Genomic DNA, 19,772 nt, shown 5'->3' on the forward strand with positions numbered 1-19,772 from the left:
CTGGTATTTATGTACCTTTCAATATTTCTGTTACTTTTTTAGCTCTGTGGATTGTTGTGAAACAGTGTTCTGTGAGCTATCATGAGTCATGGTGTTGGCTTGGTGGGATTTGGGTGCTCTTACTGTGTTGTTGGTGCTTTCTGTTTGGATGAAAGACCAGACACTTCCAAGATAAATGCTCCTGAACTAATATAAACTTCAGTTTCTCTAAAGACTGTTCTGTGAAGCTCAGACACTGGCTTTCTTTAAATGCAACTGCTGGTACAACTCAATTGCACAAATGTTTGCAGATAGTACAAAGAAAAGGGTCACAAAGAGAGCTTGAGATAACAGAATGCAAGAAATGGTCTGCAGCACAGATTTTAGCTGTTAAAGGGTGCTGAGCTCTTTCTGTGCTCAGAGATGCTTATGGTGCAGAATCTTCATATGCATCAAAGATTAAACTTAGGCAAGTGCTGGAAGGATCACTCCTCTGTGACCTGTCTTTCAGAGAGCTTTTTCAGTCTCGTATCTGTTAGAATGTGGTTCCTGTTCCCCAGGCTGCTGTTATCTGCTCCTGCAGATAAGGATGGTGTGGAATGTTGTAGTGTATGTGATGACTGTTCACTGTGGCTGGTTCCTTCTGCTGAAATCAAAAGATGTTTTATGCCTTTTTTGCTTCCCTCATTGATCTTAGGGCTCGAAGTGTTAACTGACTTTCTTTTTCATGCTTTGCAAAATCAGGGAGTTCACTGAAGGAGAGCATTCCAAGCTGCTTTTGAGAACCATGATGTTTGCGTCAGGTGACAGAGGATATTACTAAACTGGCTTCTTGAAAAGGATCCTTGAGGACCCAGTGCTGTCACTGTGTTAGAGTGGGATGGCCTCAGGTAGGACTGGTTGGCTCTGGGGCAGCGAGTGCCTGGGCCAGCACAGGAGCTGTTCAAGCGGTGCAAGGTCCCAGATTAGCCAAGGCGTAAGTGCTCTGCTCCATTACAGCCTCACTGCAGCTCCCAGGGAAAGAACCTGGACCTGGTGTGGTTCAAGCTGCTCACCTTAGTCTGCTGAAGCTCAAACCCCCAGCCTGAGGACCCTGGTGAAGCTGTGACCATGCCAGCTGCTTCCTCTGGCTCTGCCGAAGGCCTCTGGCTTCCTGTTCGGCTGCCTGTAAAAGCATCTTTCTGCCAAGAAAGTGTGAGTAATCTTGCCCAGCTTCTTGACATTTGTTGGCATAGAGTTAACCTTATGACTCTGATGTAGGTTTCAAGGGACACCCATTAACCTAGGGATCCAGTGCTTCTGGGAATGGGTGAGGCATGGACAGGACATGGTTAGGTTGGTTCAGAGGTAAGGAACTGGTAGGAGGAGACACCTCTGTACCAGGACAGCTTTACTGCTCCCCCTGAGGGTCAGGGGAGAACACGGACCTCCAGATGTGGAATTGGAATGGGGAAGGGAAAAGCCAGAGGCCAGGGCATGGAAGACTGACATGAGGGCCAGGGTTTTCAAAGGTGTTTCTTGAAGTAGAGGGATGTTGAGAGAGATGAGTGGAGGGGGCTCTGGGGGTCAGTGGTGGAAAGAAGGGCACTATGCACTTGCAGGACTGTAATACAATATATAATATACTGTCCAGTACCCACTTGCCCCTACAGGCAATAGACAGATTCCTGTGTGGGTCTGCAGTGTTGAAAACGTCTATTTATTTTGTCTGCCTCCATGATTAGGAGGCAAATTTAGGGCTTATCTACTTGGGGAAATCCCTGTAAAATAGGCTAGGGTATGAATTTACAGCCTACTTAAAGACCCAGCAGTAGATGCAGTGTAAATTCACACTTCAGCTTACTTCACAGGAACTCCCCCGCAGAAACAAACCCTCAGAGTCACCTCTGTACCTCAGCCTGGTGCTAAAAGTGAGTGGAAGCTTTGCAAAATATGGGCCTGCAGTTCCATTTTTATAGCTGGGTTTTTCTGTCCCCTGGGGCTTTTTGCAGCTGCTGTAAATCACTGTCTCTTTGCTGAGGCTGGAGAAGCTGGGCCACTTTACACTGCTCAGGATCTGACCCTTTGCCTCAAGTAACCTTTTATTATCAATCGGCCAGAGGGTATTTTCCTTTTTGCTGGCTTCATTATTAAGCTTGTTCATTCACTCCCACCACTACTGATGCCTTTTTTTCTCTTTCTTTTTTTCTCCCTGTGAATTTTGTGTTGTGTCTTTCCTCCCATGTAATTTCCTAATAGTGAACTAGTGACAGAGTGGGCTGCTGGTATTTCATCTTGTGGCTGGAGAGGTCAGGCTGTTTCTGATACAGACAAATGCTCCATTACAGTAAACTCACAGAAAGTTTCCTTTTCAACCTTAAAGGAGAAGGAAATGCACTCTCCACCAATGGGCTTTCAAGAATGACTTCTGTGAGCTGAACTTCTACTAAAGGCCAGTTTGGTCATGTTCTGTGAGCAAGGGGGAAAAAAAAAGAGGAAGACGTAATATTTTTCCTTTCTCTTTTTGCTGAGATTTGGCTTGACTCTTGGCTCCTTATCAGATTAGAGTCCTGCAGGGAAAACAACAACCCTTTGCACTGTGAATTGTTGAAGAAATGGTCATTGCTGATGTCCAGCTGAAAGAGCATAAGGGTTTAGACCTTCGAAGTTCTCTGCTTCTGGTATTTAGGGACACTTGCTTCTTGGCAGGAAGAACTCACTAATAAGGCAAATACATAGCACAATACATTTCTTGCTGTACTCTAGGGCAAGACTAAAAGGACTGCCCCTGTCTACTTTATGGCAGTTTAATTTAAATTTATTAGACAGGATTATGTATACACAATCCTGTAATCCATGGTGGGCTCTGTGTACCCAGTATTACAGTGTTCCCTGTAAATGGAATAATTTGACATAAAATCTGCTCTCTACTTCTCAGGAGAGAGCAAACTTAACAGAGTATTGTCTTACTGTTCACTACTTGGACTTAGCTGAGTTGCCCTTTATTAGAAAGGCATGAATAAAATTAATCCAAGTGTTGAAGGAACAGGAGCTGCAAGATAATAAATATTTATGTCCCAAACACGACATAGTATCATAAATCAATAATTTTTGAAGATATTTAATTCTTCTTTCTGCCTAATTACTTGATTTGTGGCGCCAGTTTGCTTAAATTTGTTTCTGTGATAACTTGAGTTATTTTATGCCTCTCCCCTCTACAGAAAATTTGATTTGCTGATTTCCCCTTTAAATGCAGTCAAAAATCCCCTATTTGCGAAATTAAGAAACCAATAACATGGCATGAAAACATGCATTACGTTGCGTTGCCTGAACTCTGTGATTTACTGATGCTGACACGTGCTGCCAATTACTAAAATACATGTTTTTGTTAAATATATACTGGTTTATTTTCCATACTATCCTGGCATTTTACCTGTATGAAGAAAATAGGTTAAAGAGTAGTTAAAAGTTTGGTTCATTTAAGTGTGGGAGCATATTATCAGTTGAAAAACGTTATTTGAAAGATGACTTTAAGCTGGAAGCTGTTCTATTATTGGAATGAACATGGCAAGGTCAGATGTAGACCAAGTGAAAAGGAAGTCAGTGGATGTGTTGGCACACATTTGTGGTGGGTGTAAGTCACGAATGTTGAGTACACTTGATAGTCTTCTCCCATCTTTCATAGACTGATTTTTATTATTTATGAAATACTTGCAAAGAAGGGACTGTGTTCTCCTGCTGCTCTTGGTTTGTGGTTTGCCTGCAGCAAATGCAGCACTTGCCCTAGACAGCCTGGTTAATTTATAAGCATTGGAAATAGAATCTTCTGAGGAGCAGTACAGGACAAACTGCTGTAAGTAGTGCTTTCAGAGGATTCAGTTCATGTTGCTTGATAGGCATGTTTCAGCTGGTGGCATGTGCTTGGATGTGACTGATCTTTTAAAAGCTGGTTGGTGAGGGATGTTGTCCTAAACTTGGGGAGCCCCGTGGAGCAGTCAGTGCCTGGCTGCCTGACACTGTATGCTGACTCAAACAGAAACCCTTTTTCTTTCCAGATATAGGTGACATAGTCACTGTAGACATTTGCTCTCCTGCCTCAGCCACAGGGTAGGTACAAGCCCAGCCAGGTCGGTATCTCATTGCCATTGCAGACAGACTCTGTGCCAAATCTATGTGTAAAGACATCTCAGTTACTCTGGTCAACATTCCCACGTGAAAAGAATGGGTAGGATATTTCAGAGGGATAACAATCCACAAGTCAGTGATCAACGAAGCGTTAAATGAAGAATGATGTGTGCCATTCGCAGTCTTCACACCTACAAGGAATCTTTTCAGAGCCTGACTGTGTCGCATTTCATCTAGATACCTGCTGAATGTGTTCAGAATATAAATGCACAAAATCCCATTCCCCTCAGGAGATAAAGGGCTGTGTGACACCAAACAGCTGAGTGTTTCAGAGCCAATGGACCTTGATCCAGTCCCTGGGCCTGCTCCAATGGATCTTGAACTGTCCTCTCATGGGCATGGAACCCCCACTGCAGAACAGGCAGCCAGGACCACTGGAGCACAAGGCCTGTGTGTGCAAATCTTGTCCCTCCGTGTGATGTAGTGGATCCCTTGGGTCATTTTTGCTTCCTGGCAATGCAGCTATTGCTGAGAGAAGCCTGGCAACCTGCCCTGCCTGGTGTGCCCCCGCAAAAGCTTTGAAACCAGCAGGAGGGTCTAGCTGCTTTCCCACTGCCAGGGCCTTGCTCTTCCCTGCCACTTCCCCAGCTGTGCAGCTTGGGCCCTTCTTGCAGACCCTCTGCAGAAGGGTTAAAAGTACTGCAGAAGCCAAGCCAAGGATATAAATCAAAGCTGTGTTGAAAGCATGGGGTTACTGGTGTTTGTCTGGGCAGAAAGTTTTGTGCAGGATATCAGGATCATGCACAAGGAATCTCATGACCTGATTTCCAAGCTGTTGGGTCAATAGTTTCTTTTCTTCTCTGACTGAAAACATAGGCAGCATGTGAATTGGCAGTGGCCTTTCTGTTGGACAGATGTGTGATACGCATCGGCACACAGGTAGGCTGTGGCACACTTGGGTCTCATGTGTAATAGCTGGTGACTTCTAAGGTGGTGACCTTCTGTTTTATTGTCATTGATATTAGTGGCTTTGGATTACTGCTTTCATGATAGTTTTATAGGTTATTGTGACAAGAAGCCACGGTCTGAGCTCCTTTTTCATTTGCCTTGACCATTATACACATTCAAAAGAAAAGGCCATTCAGGTAGGATACATCTTATCCTCCTTGAGCTGCCTGAAGGCCAGGACTCTAGTAAATGTGTATGGGTGCTCTCTGTTTCTCCCTCATCACTGAAGGTAGCCAGAGTGATTCATTAGGGATGTATGAGAGTGAATCATCCAGCAGCACTGTCTGTCTCTGCTGGTGGTGGAGAGAGCCAAGCCTAGGCATTAACTCTAGGCTAAAGGGGCATGCTTTTCTTGCTCAGAGCCAAGGAAGTGTGAGTTTAATTTCCAATTCGCAGTATTTAGGTGCAAACGAGCATAAAAAGAGTCTGGAGTACTGCATGTCTGCAAAGGCATCTGTTGCCCACAGAGAGATCAATGTGCTGCAGATGCCTGAGCATTCTGCATATACCCAGAGCTCCTCTTTGCCATGTCTTCAGTGAGCATCTCCTGCATGATGAGACACAGAGAGGCTCCCTTTTGCTGAATCTGCAGGGGCAGCTGTGACTTCTGGCAGGATGTACATAGACAGCTAGGTTGGACATAACACGGAATCACAGAATCATTAGGGTTGGAAGGGGCCTCTGGAGATTATCCAAGGCAGGCTCACCCAGCACAGGTGACACAGGAACACATCCAGGTGGCTTTGGAATATCTCCAGAGGGAGATATTCCTCCTCCTCCCTGGGCAGCCTGTTTCAGTGCTCTGCCACTGTATCTTAAGGGCTAGTAGAAGCTGCTAGTAGAGTTCATCTGTCAGAAACCTCACTCCTGGTTTCCTCATGCCAGCAGCATATCCAGGTCAGTTAGAGGCTGGAGAAGATAAAAATGTACTGGACTGAAGGTTTGTACCCCTTCCTGTGGGACACATCAGCACCTCTTAGGTTAGTGTTGCTTCACTCATACCAGGCAAAGCAAGGGCTACCTCAGAGTTAGAGACCTTTTATGATGTTAAGCATGGTGCCAACAGGCATTTGTTTTAAATGAGCGCTGGAAAATAATTAAAATGGTGTCTTTACAGTTTCTGGAAGATCTCTCTCTGGGAGAAGGAGGGCTGCTGTGAGTCTTATTTCACTGTGATCAAGTTATTCCTCCCAGACAGTGTGAAAGACAAATCGGGGAGTTTTGGATACCATCTCTTGAAGAGAATGAATCTGGATTCAATGCAGCTGGCTGTAGAAAGGTGAGGCCTAGCAACAACTGCAGGGCACAGTTGCTATTCCTGTTGTCCCTCTTCATCTTCTTTTTATACATATATAAATATGGTCTTAGATTATCTGATTTTTCTAGCTCAGGCATGCTTTACTTATGGTGTTGGCATTCAAATCCAAGACTACTTATGGAGATAATCTGAATTACTTCATAATTATGAGAAATCCTGGGGAGGCTTCTCAGTGTTTACAGAGGAGCATCTTGCTGTACCACAGTCTAGATATGTCAACACAGCCAAATCTCGTTTTAGTGTGTTATAGTTTAATTAGCTCCACATCTTGAGTCATAATCTGCTTCTCTGGGGCTGAAGCGCACACACACGCACACACAAAAGACAAAATGCAAAATGTAAAGAAGTACTTGTGGTCTTTGCCACTTGGATTTGGTACCATTTGTTAACATGGCTTCTCCTAAAGTCAGTTTCTAGTTTGTTTGTTGAATTGGAGTTTCATCTCATGGATAACATTTCCCATCATTGTGAAGCTGTCAGCTGTAGCTCTCCTGAGAAAACCACCCTACTCGTCTGAGATCTGGGGCATAATTGTCTCCTGCTCAAAACCGTCTTGCTTCCAGAAAGCAGCAGCACTGTTTGCTGTAGCTGAAGATCTACCCCATAAAGTCTTTAAAGGGCAAATTCTAATTGGGCGGTGAAGCAAAATGTCATTCCAGAGGACCAATTGCCATACAAACCTTGGCAGAATTTCCCCAGATGTGCTAGATGCATCTGGACTTCCCAAACCAGAGATCGATCTTTGGCTTCTCCAGAATATTACTTTCCTATTAACTTTGTCTGTTTACTCCTCTGTCAGAAGGGCTGCTATTTCTGATTTTGCATCCTCTTTTTCACTACCCCTGTCTTTCAAAGACAAGGTGTTGGAGGGATTTCAAGAGCTGAAATATAGAATGGCCAGCCTGTGCCTTGGAGATGTGTGTAGCGGTTGAGTGTTTCAAGCATGTCTCTCACATTGGAACATCACACGCAGAGGTCTCTGTGCTCGCCAGGGGGTTTGGTTGTCTGCTCTGCTCTGAGGTCAAAGTGATAGATTGCTACACCAGCATCTCTGTGGTGTGGGGACATAGGGTCTGGTCAGCCTCTCCTGCCTACCAGTTCCTCCTGGACTTCCCCCACCTCTCACCTCACTGAGATCAGTGGTACATATCTCATTGATCTCAGCAGTGTGAAGTCTTTGGCGTGTGGTTTGTTAACCTGGCTACTCCAGGGCAGTCTGCCTCTCTGTTGTGGTGGTATTCCTGGGTCTGTTCTTCCAGTCCTCCACTTTGAACCCTCCTGATGCTCCACCATCAACTTTTTGGGAGATTTTCCTTGTGTGTACGCTTTTCCACACGGTTACCACTTCTCATGCTTTTCTTATTATTTTCACTGGTGTGCAGAGCCATGGCACCATAACTCTTTCCTCTGTCACTGTCATTGCTAAGCAGCAGTCACATCTCACTCATCTTGCCCTTATAAACTGCAGAGACTAATGGCATCAGGTTGTGTGTCCTCTTCCTGTGTAGAATTTTATGGTCCTGTTTTTTCTTGGTCGTGTTGACCAAGCAAGGACAGAGGGAGCATGAAGCACTTAAATGCGATCAAAGTCTCTCTTGAAACCTGCACAGAGGGTACCCACCATTCTCCTAGAACAGGAACAGAAAAAAGCAGCTTGTGTCACTCTGTGTAACGATCATTAAAATAAGAATGGGAAATAGTACACTTCCCTCATGTCTTTTTGCAGTTCAGGAGTAGATGAATGACAATTTTGGTTCCTTGTCCTCAGATTGAGGAGTGGATGACTAATGTCATTGTGACTGGTGCCATCTAATTGGTTCAAAAGAATTTTCTGGTTGTTCTCATGATTAGCATCACTTCCCATCATGTGCCAACCATTGGAGTGCAAAGACCTCCTTTTGAACTGTCATATTATGAAGAAGATGTAAAAGTACTGGGTTTATGAAGCAATTCAATGTATATAAAGTATGTATGAATCAGTATTCTGATCTTCTTGTGCAGCAAGTCATGATGACTGATCTATTTCTACAGTTGCTAATTATATTATGTTAAGAAATACTTGGTGTTGAAGTGACTTTTATGCAAAAATTCTGTGAAGTTGAAATTTAAGAAGGACTCACCAGGAAGGTATAACTGAAATATTTTGCTTTGAGTCAGTTTGATCCATTTCAAAACAGTTTGTTGTGTTGCTGTGGGTTACTTAATGTTGAGTCTGAGCCATGTGTGTGAACTGCTCTGGTATTTTTGGGACAGGTAGCATTGTATCTTGATTATTTCTTACAGCAACTGCTGCATTATCTAACCAAGGGTGTGTTGCAGTCTCCCTTCTTACCTACTGTAGTGCTGGATCACGGGGAAAAAGGGACAGAGAGTCTCACTCTGGACAGATGAGATAAACTGATGTCAAACTGGGTCAAACCAAAATATTTTGCTTTGGTTCAACTCATTGAAATGAAGTGTTTCAATTCAGGAATACCAAACCACTTCATTTTTTAATCAAAAGGAAATAACGTGTTTGGCACTTGCTAATGTCAGATTTATGAAGGCAGGGGTGTGAATTTCTCTTAGATGATGAAGAAACAGGGCTCCACCATAGTGCACCACACACCAGCCTAGGGAGAAAAGGGCTTTTATGCTCAGTTTGAAAGGCAGAAGTTACCAGTTCAAAGGAGCGAATATTACAGTAGCACCTTTGGAAGGTTAAGAGGGCAATGTCAATACAAACATGAGAAGAGAACCTGACATTGTAGCATAGACTCAAATTAAATACTTAATAGGCATGTTAGAAATTTGCTGGGATCAGTGACAGGATTGAAGCATTCATACAGCTCACTCTGTAAGGACAGGAGAGATAGAGCAGCATTATTCATGCTTCTCCTGAAGCTGTGGACTGATGAAGGACAGACTTGGCTGGGTGGAGTTAGAAAGAGAGAAAGAGCAGAGCCTATTTGACAGGTGGGTTTAATTTAAGCCACCTGCCTGGGAAGAGTGGAAAGATGCTTTTGATTGACTCTTGGAAGCACTTTTTAGCCAAATGTCAGTGGCAATGGACACTTCATGTGGATATTGCACGTAAAGGCAACATGGCAAAAAAAAAATCAATGTATCACCATCTTGGAATATGTTGAGGCAATTCTGTTTCACAGGGTGAAAGTTACTGGGGAGCTATTTTAGCTGAGCTTTAGCGAGGAGGACTTACCTGTGCACAGAATTGGAAGCTGGTTTGGGTTGGAAGGGACCTGTAAAGGCCACCTAGTCCAACCACCCCTGCAGTGAGCAGGGACATCTTCAACTAGAAAAGGCTGCTCAGGGCCCTTTCCATCCTTACCTTGTCTGTGTCCAGGGATGGGGCATCCACCACCCTGGGGAGCCCGTGCCAGTGTTTCACTGCCTTCATTGTAAAAAATGGCTTCCTTACATCTACTCTAATTCTGACTTCTTTTAGTTTAAAAACATCACCCCGTCCTATCCTACGGACCCTGCTAAAAAATTTGTCTCTGTTTTTGTTTGTTTGTTTGTTTTTTACAAGCCCCCTTTAAGTATTCTAAAGAAAGAATGGTTAATGAAGTTGGAAATATGAATCCACGTAAGAAAGAGGTTTGGATTCCTGGACAGACTGTCAGTTTGTACAGACCTGGATTGTAAAATTATTTTAAAACATTAAAATTGCCAAGAGTAGTTAATGTTTAACTAATGTAATTTCTCAGTTTATAGGGCAACTAATATGCAGTAGATATCAGACAGATATTCATTTAATCTTGATCTTGGCTTTCAGTATCATCCTTCGTTATGTTCTCTGGGTTACCAGTCAAAATCTGAGTGATAAAACTGGGTAATTTGACCTAGTCAGAGTTGTCTGGTTGGACACATATGTTGATGAGGTGATAAGGTGAGGAGACACAGCTCAAATGTTCTAATTACATGAGTAGTAAAACCATGGCACAGATAACTTAGGGAGAAAGTGGAATATTCTTGACTGAATTTTTGCAAGAACGAGTGTGGCAAATGTTTTTCAGAGACGGTCTAAATTATTTATTCTGCTTTACAGCAAGGGAGGAGATTAAATAATCCCTCCAGATCACCTCTAGGCGTGGATTTTTAATGTTCTATTAAGTGGGCACTTTAGGGTCTTTTAAGATCACCGATTCTCAGGTGGGGTCAGGACAGGGAAAGACAAGGTGCTGTGGAAATTTTCCTCAGGGCAGGTGTTCATACAATACAGTTTTTGTGTTTTCCTGAAAAGAATTATTCTTTACCTGCTCTGCAGAACCTAAGACAAGAATGTCCAACTTCCTAGGTTGAAATACTGCACATCAGACCAGCAGAAGCATTCCTAGAGGCTACAGCAGTTTATCTGAAAATGTTAAAATGTTTTTGCATAAGCCTGATTTTATTAAAGAGTTGTGCTCCAATGATGAGGAACAAAGGAAGGGCATGTGATAGAAATGTGCCATGTAAACAGCTCAGATTGCTCCTAGCAATTGCATGGTTCTAATTGGGTAACAGATCATGAACTGTATTTGTAAAGATTATTCAGCAGTTTCAAAACCCAAAAATATTTAAAAAACCCGTGCCTTTCTGGAGGCATCTGGCAAACAGATAAAGAACCAAAGTTCATTAATGGGTGAGTCATTGCTTCTGTGTCCTTGCCTGAGATACCCACACAAAACTCTTACTGGCTTCAGCAGGTGATGTGGTCAGCCCAAAGGAGAGCATGGCCTCTTGGCCAGGCTCTGGCCTGATTTCAGTCTCGCATTGCCTAAAATCACCAACAAATCAATCAGAAAGAGTGCCTCAACCAAGGTCCTTCAGCACTCTTCTTTCTCCCCTTCCTGTTCTCATCCTGCTCATTGCATCTTCTGCTCCTCTTATGCCCAGGGTCTTGCTGGCCCTTTTTCAGGGTGGTGACCACGTGGCCGATCTCTCTGCAAAGCCCTGACTTGTGGGTGATAGCCACAGAACTTCTTGCCTTTGCTTGGCCATCACTGCTTTCTTCCAGAGTACCTTGCCCTTGCTACAGGGATGGTTGTTGCTCGTGAAGCAGGGGCTGATTTGCAAATTAAAATCTTACAGTAATTCTATGTAGTTTTATACAGAATTACAGAAGTACTGATTTAATTGACTCCATGGATTTGCAACCAGCAGTTCAGCAGCTGCTTCATGAGCCATCCTTGCAGGAGGGGAACGTCAGAGGGATGGGTGAGTTGGATGCTGAGAAGTGGGAATTGATCTAGTCATCCCAAGAGAAATCATCTCCATTTGTGAGTCAAAGCCTGCCGTCTCTTGCCTGAGATGAAGGGAATCTCCCAAGGGCAACTTATCTTGCACGATCTCATCACTTGAGATCAAACATCACGATATGGGGTCAATAGACAGTTCTAAAAGTGCACGCAAACCTCCGTTCAAATTCACATACAGCTCTAGCCAAAACACAACCCAAATCATGATCCAAATAACCTCCTCCTCAGCCCACCTTCATCGCTGTTCTGCTTCAGTGGCAGATGCAGCACAGAAAAGATGCCTGAATGCTTAATTCAGAAATTTACTGTTTAAGGCATTACTTGTATGAACACCAGCGTAACACATAGAATACCAATGCCCTAAATTTAGTAGTTTTGTCTGAGTCATTTTCACTATGTGGGAGGGCTGTGAAGACACTCCACAGAGTGGAGAAACTTGCTGGTGGTATCTGTCCAATGAGATTATTTTTTTTAAAAAGTCGGAACACAGCAGAACTACAGATATGTTTGTGAGTAAAATGCAGTTTTGTTGCAGACTTCAGCACAGGAGTGGGGGGGGTGTTGCTCTCCACCCACTTCAAAAGCTGAAGTCGGGTTTGATTGATACGTATCTCTGACACTGAAATAGGTACAGAATTTTTCATGACAGCAACACACAGACACAGGTAAACACTCTGGCTGCGTGACTGGGAGGGATATGGTGTGGTGTAATCCCCAGATTTGTCTGTGCAGTTACATCTTATTTTCAGATCTCCTAGCAATGGCAGCTGAGTTGATACAATCCTACATGTTACCAACCAGCAGGGAAAAGTCATTCCTGGACTTACTCACTGAGGGATGAAATGTCCCACTGAAGAGCAGGTGACTTTTGCTGCATAAGTCATTCAGTAGGGCTAGAGATACATGCACAGGCTTTGAAATAGATGTGGGTGCAATTAATTAGGTGTGGATGTGAAGGAGGCATTTAGACTTGGTGTTCTGAGCTGGTAACACCTTTCTACCAGTCTGGATTTTATCATTTCTCCATTATCCTTTCTGCATGAATGCAGCTGATTTCAAGTTGATATGAATTTAGCAATTTCGTTTTAGAGATTCCTTCTGGGACCCTGTGGAACAAAACTGCTCCTCTCCTCAAATAAAAACCTAACTTCAGTGCCTTATTTTATCCAGAATCGGTCATGTTTTTATTCTGAATAAAAGTTAGTTCTAGCTCGACTCCTGCACTCTGGGTTTGGAGCGGACTCTTCCTCGAGCAGAGGTGAAGGGTGTTTTCATGCACTGTATCCTGTCTGATATCAGCCATGGCAGATATGTAAACATACTTGGGCTTGACCCTATGAACCTGATTCTCATGAGTGGTGCCACAGAGTTCAGGGCTCTGCTCACACACACCAGAGGATTGATTGTAATGTGTTTAATGCCAATGAGATGAACTCTGTTCCTAGAGAAACTCCAGTAAAATCAAAGGCTTGTTAATAGAAAAAGTAGTTAGCTGTTACCCTAAACAGAGCAAAATGGCAAACAAAATCCTGCTCTGCTATTTGTTCTCATGCCGGCATTTAGCTGCCAGGAAGCACCAGTCTTATAAACATGAAATTATATCCATGGTAACATGCAAGACTTGTTTAACTTTGAAGCATGTTAAAAGGTACATTAAAAAAATTTTCTATTTTACTGTTGCGAATAGCACTTATGACTTCTAACTCAGCCTGAGAGCTGTTGACTGGTGAAGGTAAGGGCCAGAGGCACAACTCCTTCCTCAGAGCACTTGTTGCTAGACATTCCCAGAAGGTATTATTGCTTAAATACAGCTTGTGTTTTCTTTACCCAGATTTCTTTAACTGGGAAGATATGACAGGTTGTGATATCGGACTGCAGTGAAGCTCCACCTGTGCTGTTCTACCCTTCATGAGTGAGCAGTGCTGGGCAGTGCAGCAGGCATGCTCCTGCCCTTTTCAGGTAAGTACTGGATTCGAGGATCCTGCTTTGTGATATGGCATCCTGGGATTATAAGCACTCTGCTCAGGAGCTTCTTAGTGACTCCTGCATCATGCTAGAAAGCAGACATTGCTCACAGAGCAGGAGAGCAGCTGGAGCAGGGTGTAGACTGAATTAGTGTCTGGGCTGGAAAATGTATTGGGAAAAGTAGCAGAAAAATCCCAACTTTGAGCAAAAGCTGAAGCTGAAAACTGCAGATGGTTTTCTTGTCTGTACGATAATGTCAAACCCAAAAAAAGGGAGTTTTCACACACTGTTGTCTGTTTAGCACAAAGTGAAAATTATGTACTGGAAAATGGAGCCCCATGTCTGGAGAAAACAGCTCTGACTGTACCTATACAATCCCATACAGGGCTCTGTGGAAGCTGGGCTTGGCTGCTTTGAGGAGGTCTCTAAAGTCTTGAGCTCTGTTTATTGTGGAGTGAAGGGAGGGAAAAAGACCAATGGGATGTGCCCTCAGTAGCTTTTATCTATTAGCACCTGCATGATAATGCCACTTGAAATGAATTGTGCCAGGAACCACTTCTAAAAACTAGAAATTCCATCTGTAAGGGCAGCAGAACAGCCTGTGCTGGTTGTGGGGGCAGGGCCAGAGGTCACAATGGTTACAGGTGGATTCCACAAAGCATGTGGAAAAGAAGGACAGAAGAACAGGGTGTTCTGGTAGCTACTGTGTGTCCCTTGAAGCAAGGGGCTGGTGGATGCAGTAGCCTGGGTGTGTCTGACTCTGAAAAGACAGCAACATCTTTGAAGAATACACATATATTTGCTGTCTTCTCTTAGCTGTTCTTCAGGTTTCTTCTTTTTTGTGTAGAAATTTAACAACACATGTGCTGGCATGAACCTGTCTTAAAAGAAAAGTGGAGATAATGTATCAGCACAGCCTGTCCCCTTTCTTGGGTAAATCCCTTTTTTTTTAGGAGAGACTCAGACCTATCTCTAGCTGGACAAGGAGGCTGAGCTGTGCCTTTTCCACTTTTGTAAAGTGGACACAGACCACGTGTTCCAGAAGGGTGAATGATTTGACACTGTACCTCAGTTACTGGAGGTCTTGTGTTCAGCCTGGGAAGAAGGGAGTGTCTGAGATGCCTTGCCACTAAGTTGTTGGATGCTGGTGCAAGGGGAGAGAGCTGAAGCACCAGGGAGTACCAGAGTAGCATCCTGAGGGCCTGAATCCACAGTAACTTTTTACATGCGACTTCAGTGAGAGTCGTCTGTTCCGTATCTTTTAAATACTTTATCTTCAGGTGCCTAGGATGAGAGCCTAGGAGCCTGAAGTACCTAATTTTGGAAAGAAAATGACTTTTTTGTGGGAAGTTTCCTTAAGGGACTTTAATGGTCATTGTGTAATGAACTTTGGATTCTGCCTTGGGTGGTGGTGTCCCTCATGGGATATGCACAGATCAGCCTGCAGAGCTGTCAGTACAAGGCATATTGCTGTGTCAGCCCTGTAGGTGCTCTGGTCTCTGCTCTGGATCTTAAATCTAGTCACGCAATTCTTCTCCTCTTGCAGGATGATGGTATCTCTAGCCCTGTCTGCTGGGTTCTTCCTGCTTTCGTGCTCAAGAGGTGTGTGGGAGAAGGTGGCCAGGCATATAGTGTTGTAACAACCTTCTACTGATGGAGGCGCAATGCTGGTGTGTGCTGGCAACACACCCAGCAGTGGATGCAGCTATTTCAGCAAAACTGTGCCATCTACTCCTGAATCTAGTGGGAGCAGGAGAGAAACAATATTTGCAGAAGTCTGGGTTGGAGGGCAGTGGTGTGTGTGTAACAGCTGAAACGGGGTGCAATGCTAGCCATGGGTTTTAACCTTCACATTCCAGTGCACACAGCCAGTTGTGTGCATCTAGCTGGGATGTCTCCTGCTGCTGTCATTTCTGCTGGGGAAAGCCTCATTTAAAAGGTCCTTGAGCACTGGCCAGGAGAACTGTGGCACCCATGGGGACATGCTGGGACTCAAAAGACTCCGTTAACTCAAGGACTTCCCCTAACCTTAGCAGACCTCAGGGCAGATGTCCAGCACTTGGATCCTGACCTCAGACCAAATGCCTCTGTCAGGTATCTCTGAGGGGAATTTAATTGAATTTTCCTCATTTCGTCATTAAGTGCCCACTGGTGGGTTCTTCTGTTGAAGAGACAACAGGACCCACTGAAAGGCTATTTTTCCATGAGGGTAACTTACTGGTGACAGCTTTGGTGGGTGGCTACTGAACCAAGAGTGTCAAAGCCAACATCTAAAATGACCTTTAGGCTGTTTACTCAGAGCAGTAACAGACTCGCCCCCGACTTCCTGATAAGGCCATCACTTATCAAGAAGTAAGAAGAGCAAGCGGCTAGATATGGAAATCATTGTGGGAGTGAGCCTAATTAAAAACATACAGCATCGTACAGAGGCAATATTACTACACTGGTAACCTTTGCCTCTTCTGTGGAATATGTATACAGAAAACAGGACAATTACCAGGAATTGAGAAAAAAAGAAATATCTATTCAAAGTCAATTCCAAAACAAATGGAAGCCTTCTCTTAGACAGACAGACATGTATAATTTAATTCAAGTGTCTCCTCATGACCCATGATTCTTTTTCCTAGCTATGCAGTAAAGTATCAGAAGTCAATGATTTTCATCTCACATAGGTGAAACTTTTTAGAAGAGCAGTCTAAAGTAAGCCAAGAGATTAAGTAGACACTAAAAAAATTCAGTAAGATCTTAATTTAAAAGCTGGATATGCAGAAAGCTAAGTATCAAATAGAAGCCAGTGAGTCTGGTTTTCACTCTGAATTAGAAAATTAGGTTCTTACTTTAAAAAAAGTTTCTCCATAATCATAAGACAAATATATACTTTAATACTTGCCTTGGGAATTGCTTGGGTTTTTAATGGATTTATCTCAATAAGCTAAGCATTTCACCATCTCAAACTAAACTTGTTTTTTTTTGCTGATGTTCACCTGGCTTTGTTCAAAAGGTTGTTTTTTCTTTTAATTAATCTTTCTGTTTATTTGAGTCAAAATAGCAGCACTCTCTAATCCCACTTTTGTATTTGCTAGAGAATGTCTAGACCGGCTAGCGTGAGGGTTTTCATCCTGGAAGGTTTTAGTAAGATCCTTCTCCACTTGCTATAGACGTCACACAAGCACCGAAACTGAAAGTTTCAGATGCGATACAACACCTAGCAATAAACTGTTTCGCCTTTTTTTTTTTTTAAAGGGAAAGAAATACCATCTTTTGGCAGGGTTTCCTCTCAAACCTCAGAGACTTGCTGATCTGTCGCGTAGATCTGTACTGTGGTTGCAAAATATCAAAACACAGCTAAGGATTTTTATATCTACTCTTCCCACCCAGCACTCACAGCTCCTTCCCCCTTCCCTGTCTGTCGGGTAGTTTCTGAAGGCGTTGAGGAGACGGGAAGGGAAGGGACACAGAACTGACCGTTGGACAGATAAATGGACAGCAGTGCCAACAACTGAGCCCCATTTCTTTAGGAATACAGCCTGAAAATGCCTTGCTAATTAGAATGGATTATGAATATTTTATTTCTTGAGGAAAACTACAGGTTTTTTGAGGAGAGGTGGGGGAAAGTGAGGTAGAAGCAACTGGTTTCCATGTCAGATTAAGGAATTGCAAGTCTTCCGGGCAAATGGTCCATTCTCTTCCTTAAACTCTGGACTTTTTTAATGTGAATGATGGTTTTCTGTTGTCATGTGCTGTTGTGATACATCGTGGGAATATTTGGCAATGATGCATGTTGGACATGGAGTCCAGTTGCAGCTATTGGTCCATGAAGGATAATGACATCCAGACCATAACTCCAGTTAAGTCACTGAGATATTCTATTACTTATCAAATTTTGGAATTTTCTTTGCAATTTTCTATGCAAAGCAGGCACTTGGAGTGGAAAAGGTCATTTTGATAAAAATCCAACTTTTCACTAAAATCAGTTCTCTTCTGCACCCTGTCCCAAAATCTGTTATGTTAACAGTGTTCCAGAACAGCTTTGCCATCTGTCAGAAGCAGTTTTAGGTAACAAATTATTCAACCTAACTGTGCCCTATCTTTGCCACACCAGCTGTGTGTGTCTTTGAACTTCCTTGGGATAGATAATCCCGAGGCTCCCCAAAGCTGGCAGGAATCCCAAGACACTGAGGGGGAACCCCTAGAGCCAGGAAACAGAAATGTCCTGAGGACATGGGTGTTTCTGAAGTACCAAGCCCCCTCCTGAGGAGAGATATCTTCACCTACTACTGCAGAAAGCTAGTGTGTTCCAGCACGGAGGTAGTGCTGTTCCAGAAAGGAGCGTACGTCTTGCTCTCCCTTTAAAATGGATCCTCCTTTGCATATTGGGTATGCTGGTAGGAGGTGGGAGGTCACACTCAGATTCTTCCTGACAAGATCCAAATTCATATTATCCACCCCCACTTACTGCCTAAAACATGTGAAAAGTGCTCAGATAAGGGATTCTCTTTCAGCCATGTGTCCTAATCACTGGGCTGAAGATTCAGCCCTCTTAGCATCAAAGCCTGAATTTTTGTTGCATGATTTCAGCAGGGGAGTCCCCTATCCAAAACACCGTGGTTAAGGCATTTTTTGAGGCGGTGAGAGACAAAGGTTTGGACTGATGAATACATATCTTATGTTTCCTTTCAAGAGCATGCTAATTACAAGAGTGTGATATGAGAAGCAGACAGTGTTGCCGGTACAGAATTGGTTACTCAGCCTGGGTTTTAAAAGCAAGTGGCCCCAGCCAGGTTTGAGAGGCCAGGCAGCGCTGGGTCAGTGTGCTCGCAGCTGTGCTGCCTTGAGTGTGGCCTTTCTGGGACTGGGCTTCAGTCTGGAAGGGATTTCAGTCAAGCCTCTGAGCCTGGGGAATATCTTGGGAATATGGGAGGCAGTCAGAGGGTAGGGGCATGCCCAGCTCTCGGGAGGACAGAGGGGAAGCCTTTTATGTCCACAGTTTAGGGCTTAATTTTCTCCAGAAGCTGATTTGTAAATGCAGCATGTCACTATGAGAGTTGTTGAATATTTTGTCCTAAGACCACTAATGAATTTGATAGCCACCACATTCACCAGTTGGTGCAAGAGATTTACCCATCATTTCTGAATTTAAGTGAATGAGACTTAAATGTCGTTAAAGTTTGGGGGGGGTGGGTGGGTTTTTTTTAAGTCTCTTGCTGGACTGGGACTTTTAAAAGTGTTATTTTGTCTCCTCAAGTCTCCTTCAAGATAAGGTTTTCTTATATTCTGAAATGATGTGGCAGAAGGCAAAAAATAATCTTGTGACTCATTAGGAAATAAACAGAGGCATAATTGCCATCTGTGTTGCAGTCCATTTAATCTTTTCTCTCTCCAGTCATGGAAAAAAGTTCATAAAAAAAGTTGAGGTCTGCTTTTGTGATATTTTTGAGAGAAGCTAGCTTAAAAAAAATTACAGAAAAGACAGGCAAAAAAAAAAAATCCCCAATACTGGCTCTATACATTATCTTAGACAAAATGGATTAAATTTCTGACACCCTACTCATCAAATTCTGACCTTGATTTGACCCCATTGGCTTTTTACTGTTTGATGTTCTCAAACGATTTGGTGCCACTTTTCCTTAGTAGTGCAGTTAATTTTGAGTGTTAGATAGAGATCAATAGTCATAGCTTGAAATTGGCACCTTTGGACGAAAAATATGTTGTGTGGCAGTAACATAGATTTGATAGTACTTCAGTTAAGAAAATGGTGTACTCTTTCATTATTGTTTTCAATGACAGTATCCAGAGTGTTACTTCATTCTCCTAGCAAGCTTCTGACAGTCTCTAGTAATATCTTATCTATCAAAGAGTTTTCATTCCTCTCCTTTCATGCTTGACTTCTGGAGTGGAACTTTATTTAAAAGGTCCCTGAAATTAGAAAGAATGACCATGGCACTTCTGCTATCAAGCTGCTCAGTAAGAAATAAACCACCTTACTTCTAGACTTGTGTCTGGCCTCCTGCTTGCCCACATTGAAATCTCATTGACTGTGCTGGCCATATGGGGGAAGCTTGGCTGTCAGGAGGAAATAAGTGGCCTGTTGGATAAGATCTAGTCTTCTCATAGGTAGCTGGTTTGCATACTGGCATTAAAAGAAAGGGTGAGAATGC

General features: G+C 43.3%; 1 long non-coding RNA gene across 1 annotated transcript in view; it reads left to right on the plus strand.

The window, feature by feature from the left end:
* LOC135417832 (uncharacterized) overlaps positions 1-19,772 on the plus strand; it is a 61,552-nt gene that overhangs the window by 25,517 nt on the left and 16,263 nt on the right. Inside the window, exons 3-4 of the long non-coding RNA XR_010432229.1 lie at positions 6,209-6,370; positions 13,481-13,608. This is a non-coding gene — a long non-coding RNA (uncharacterized LOC135417832). The remainder of the gene's footprint in view (positions 1-6,208; positions 6,371-13,480; positions 13,609-19,772) is intronic.

The sequence above is a fragment of the Pseudopipra pipra genome, chromosome 8, assembly GCF_036250125.1.
Source record: "Pseudopipra pipra isolate bDixPip1 chromosome 8, bDixPip1.hap1, whole genome shotgun sequence".
In the NCBI taxonomy this organism is placed as follows: domain Eukaryota; kingdom Metazoa; phylum Chordata; class Aves; order Passeriformes; family Pipridae; genus Pseudopipra; species Pseudopipra pipra.